The sequence below is a fragment of the Geospiza fortis genome, unplaced genomic scaffold (genome assembly GCF_000277835.1).
Source record: "Geospiza fortis unplaced genomic scaffold, GeoFor_1.0 scaffold390, whole genome shotgun sequence".
In the NCBI taxonomy this organism is placed as follows: Eukaryota; Metazoa; Chordata; class Aves; order Passeriformes; family Thraupidae; genus Geospiza; species Geospiza fortis.
In genome coordinates this window covers 968,058-973,090 of record NW_005054501.1, presented here as the reverse complement: position 1 = coordinate 973,090, position 5,033 = coordinate 968,058, and the positions used below count along the sequence as shown (strand labels likewise).

Genomic DNA, 5,033 nt, shown 5'->3' with positions numbered 1-5,033 from the left:
AGCAGCAGCAGCAGCAGCAGCAGCAAGAAAGCACAAAACTGGTGCGAAGCAGGATGTGACAGCTAGGATAGCAAAATGCACCATTTAGAGATTTCCCACAGCGCTGCAGCGCCTGTGCTGGCCACAGGATAGGATGTTACCGCATGTGTTCCCCTCGTTGCTTCTCACCGGCCAGGAGCCTGGGGATTGGAGCTGTGGCATTGGGAAAAGCATCAAAACCAGGGAGCAGGCTGCCTTCCCTAGCACTGGTATGGGCTCTGCATTCCATCTGCATCCAAGAGCCACTGAGGTGTTGGGAAGGACCTGCCCTCCCCGGGCTCACATGCCTGCAGAGTATTTGATGTGTGCAGCAGACAGAGACATGGAGGAGAAGAGCGAGGGTCTCACTCCCTGTCCCAGCCATTCCCCCAGGCTCACAGGGGTGCAGGGACACCCGGGAAGCTCTGTGCACAGGCATTCCAGGCGGTGACACTGTGCTGAGCCCTCCATGCAGCAATCCATGCCACGCTGCCATCCCACTTCCCTCTTTCCCACTGCAACAGCAGCTGGCAGTGGTGGAAATCCCCCTTAGGAAGAGGGAGGGTGACGGGAAGGCGGCAGCCCCAGCCCTGGTGCTGCAGATGAGCACCCAGCCCATGCCACCCTGCCCAGTGCCATATGCCAGGCCATGGGAAAAGGACACTTTCCTCTCTGAGCCCACGGGCTGCTGAGGAAAGTGAGTTTTGGAGGCCTGGCCTCCTCCCCACCATAACCACCTGCACTTCCAGGCGCAGTGCTACCTCCAAAGGCAAAACTGGTACAGACCAGGCGGGCTGCCTTTGCAAAGGCTGCACAGACTGACCTGCCTGAGGCAGGGGTGCCATGCCAAGCCCCCTGAAGCTCCCTGAACTCAAGTGGCCGAAGGTTAGACCAGGAATAATAAAAAAATGTCATTGAATCACCAGAACTACAAAACCCCTTTGTTGCCTACCTGCCTCCCCCGAAGAAAGGAGGAACAGAAGCATAAAAATTGAGATGCTGTACTTGCCTGGCCTCGTCTCTGTTCCGTACTTGGGCTGGGATGAGGATGGTCTCAGCTTCTCAATTTTGGCTGGGAAACGCAGCTGGGCATCAGGAGCTCTGTGACGTACGCCAATCTTTCCTTCCTATTTCTGTCTTGCAGTTGCAGGGGAAGAGGAAGTCAAGAGTGGTGCCTGTGGGAGGGCGTGTTTTCCAAAAAGCCCAGCCAGCCCCACTCAACCTGGCCAAACCCAGAGCAACCTGCCCTGTGGGACTGGGACTGGTCTCCCTGGGATACCCAGGGCTTGCAGCCCTCCCACTGCACAGAGGAAAGGGACCCACCCAAAACCTCACGCTTTATGAGAACTTTTCACCTTTCACAGCCCTGCTGGGGACCAGCGCTGAGCTCGGGGGGCAAACAAAGCTGGGAGTGGGGGCAACTAGTTCATGTGGGAGCTACTGGCAGCCCTTGGGTGTGGAGAAGATGGGGAGCTCCTCTCAGACTGTGGGTTGGGCTCTGAAATGTTTGTGTAGCCAGGCCACCTTACATGACAAGAGGATGCAGGCACCGTCCTCTGACAAAGCTCGGGGCTGTGTGGGGAATTATTTTTAAGCAGCCTTTTAGAGTTTTTGTGCCAGTTTCAATAACTCCTCCCAGCAGCAGCATTTCCCAGAGCAGAGAGGAAGCAGCTCCTGGCATTTTTCTCTTAACCTCTTCAAAGCAGTACAGTAAAAGAAAAAAAGGAAGTAATTTAGAAAACATACAGGATTGTAGGTTTTTTTTTAAACTAATTAATGTGAGTCTTTATTAATTGCTTTGTAGGTTCTCCTTCCAAGCAAGCTGATGTTGAGTTGCTGTTTTGCATTATGATGGAATCCCAGAAGAGTTTGTGTTGGATAGTGTCCATTAGCATGGAATCCCAGTTTGTGTTGGAAAGGACATGACAGACCACGTTCCAATTCTCCGCCATGGTCAGGGCAACCTGAGGCATTATAAGACCCTGATGCTGTTGACCTGCTGGTGTGTTACAGTTATGGGTTTCTTTTTGCAGCAAGAAGAGAGATTGCAGTGCCAGCAGAAAATTTCCAAGCCCGGATGGATGCTCTGTGGATTGGTGCTTTTATTAAAGAAGCCATCATAGTCCTGGCTTGGTTTCATCCCAGCCAGGTGCAGCAGGAAAGCATCACAGCAGTCCTGGCTGTAGAACAGGCACATGGGAGCATCTGATGCAGGATATGGTGGGGATGGACCCTGAGAGCAAGCCAGCTGGAGCTGGGATGCTCGCCCAGCCTGGATGGCTGAAGCTGGATGCTGCAGAGCACTCCCCAGGCCTGGAGTGCGTGAGCTGCAGTAGATGAAGCTGGGAAGGTTGGTGGAGCTTCCTGCCAGTGATGGGGGTTGCAGATCTGGGTGAAGGAAGTGTGGTTGAATGAGATGAGCTGCCGTAACTTTCCTTTTGTGTTGCATGAGGCCCTGAGCGTGTGGGTCTTTTCTCCTCAATTGTTTCATGGGGTTTGTCCAACTACTTTGCTTCAACTTACCCAGGGTTGCAGGAAGGGGGTGGGAGAGCTGTGAGCCCTTGGAGACGGAACAGTGGGAGCTGAGAGGGTGTTCCATGGGTCCTTGCAGCCAATGCTGAAGCTTGCTGGCATATCCCAGTCCCTTCCAGATGCTCCTCAGGCTCTGCTGCAGCTTTGGCCGCCAGTGCTGCAGGTAAAGGGGGTGGGCAACCTTTGGGGATGTGCTTGGGCACAGCTCCCCAGCCTGTTTTGTAAGCATTTTAAGCTGCTAAACATTCCCTTTCCTATTTTAACTGCCTTTATTTTTATTGCTTCATCTTTTTATTTTTACTAGCGTGGATTGTGTTTCCCCCCACCACTAACTGCAGGACTGCTGTGGTTTATACAGGATGTACCTAAGCAGCTGGTGTGGGGAGCTGGGTATCCACCTGAGCACTGTCAGAATGGTTTTTCCCCAAAGTCATGAATTTTAATGATCAGAGTTGTCATTTTGGGCCTAAATGATGCTTACCAGTCTAGAGCAGGGTAAGGGAAGTTTTCCTGTTGTTATTTTCTATTCCCCATGGACATTAAATCTTTCTATCCCTGATGAGCATTAAATCTTGTGGATTCCCCATCTCTGGTAGTGTTCCACATCAGGCTGGACTAGGCTTGGAGCAACCTGATCTAGAGGCAGGGCAGTGGGACAAGACAATCTTTAAAGGTTCCTTTAAACCCAAACCATTATGATTCCGTGTCTTCAACATCTTCTCAAGGGGAAGCAGATGGCCAGACTGACCACTTCCCTCTCGTGACCAGTGACAGGACTTGAGGAAATGACAGGGACCTCTGTCCGGCGAGATTTAGGTTGGATCTTCCAATGTTCTTCTCCCAGAGGGTGGTCAGGCACTGGACAGGCTCCCCAGGGAATGGTCACAGCCCCAAGGCTGCCAGAGCTCCAGGAGAGCTGGACACCACTCTGAGTGACAGGGTGAGATTGGTGGGGTGTCCTGTGCAGGGCCAGGAGTTGGACTCAATGATGCTGATGTGTTCCTTCCAGCTCAGCATATTCCATGGTTCTATGATCTTTCCAAATACCTTCCCAGAGGCCTCTCCCTGCATTTCCTTGGTACCCACAAGGCATGAGTGCACTTACAGCTCTGCACTTCTCTGGCCCAGTACCAGGCCCTGGGAAACACAGCCTGGGGGGGAAATGGGGAGGGCAGAGGATGTGGAAAATGAAAATGCATTAACCAGGGAGCACTTGTCAGGGCTTGTTAAGATCAAACACACTGTGGCTCCAGGCTTGGAGCTTTTCATTCATCTTGGAGCAAGGAGAAGCAGCTTTGCATTTCGCCCCCTCCTGTGTGTGGAAACATGCAGCTGAGGATTGGGTTGCTTTGTTGTGGTGTCCACCTGGGCCGTGAGTGCAGTCTGGCAGGTGTTGGCCCTCCCTAGGGGCTTGCTGGGTATTTTCTACTGTTTTGACTGTAGAAATAATACCTGGCAGGAAGTTTTAGAGTTGTTTTTTGTCCTACTGTGGCAGCCTGGCCGCTGGCTGGTGTAACTGTTACCAAGACACCTCCAAAATCGTTGAGATAAATAAGGCTCACTGTAAAACTGTCTTTTAAGTGTGATTGAGTAAGGCTTTATTCCTTGCCAAGAGGAGATGTGTGTGGGGCTAAAAACGTTTCACACTGACCCCAGTACAAAACTTTTTTCACTTATTGATACATTACATACATACAGATAAATATATATATATATAAATATGTTATAGATAATATATTATAGAAATTGATGTAAATTACATAATCTTCATTAATTAGTATTCTATCCTGTACTGCTTAGTGGTTTCTTGCCTTTCATACTAATTTGGTCCACATTATTCAGTCCTCTTATCATCTGTTTCTCGGACAGGGACTCTCCAACTTTCCAGGCTTCTGTCTCCTCTGGTACCTTCTGGTCACTAATGTCCTTGAAGGGCCATACATTTAAGATCTCAGAGGTCCAATCTTCAGCTCACTTTGGCTCTGCTTATTGATGCTTGTCAGGGTTAATCAACTAAAGGTTTCACTGATTTAATGATCGAAGTAACAGTAGGAGCCTGTGAAGAAACTTAAAAAGTGGGTGCTGCTGAGAAGTAATTGACCAACTAAACAAAATGAGTTTAGTTGTATCATTTCCAACGCCACCAAGAGCTCTCAGCTCTCACAAAGGCGTATAAAACTGTGCTGCTGAGTGTTTGGGTTTAACCCAAGCACGCTGAACACTCTCAGGCTGCTTATGGGAACCACCTGGGCAGGCTGCAATTGACCAGAGGAGGGCAATTGACCAGAGGGCAACTGACTCGAGGGCGATTATCCGCAGGCCGCCCTGCAGAGAGGCTGCCACAGGAGCTGCCACCTTTACGCCCGAGAGTGAACAACCAGGGTTGTGAGGCCGGCCCGGGCAGCCGAGGAGGCGGTTCCGGAGCTCCGCCCGTGCAGGGGAGGAAGCCGAATTTCCCGGGGCGCCGGGCGCCGCGAGGGCGC

At 51.2% G+C, this 5,033-nt stretch overlaps 1 protein-coding gene across 1 annotated transcript in view; it reads right to left on the bottom strand.

Moving 5' to 3' along the window:
- Nucleotides 1-1,119, bottom strand: part of ITGB2 (integrin subunit beta 2) — an 11,359-nt gene extending 10,240 nt beyond the window's left edge. The window contains exons 1-2 of the mRNA XM_005428738.2: nt 1,028-1,119; nt 731-738 (exon numbers count right to left, since the gene is read on the bottom strand). The gene's annotated coding sequence lies outside the window, so the exon portion shown is untranslated. The remainder of the gene's footprint in view (nt 1-730; nt 739-1,027) is intronic.
- Between the last annotated feature and the right edge of the window lie 3,914 nt (nt 1,120-5,033).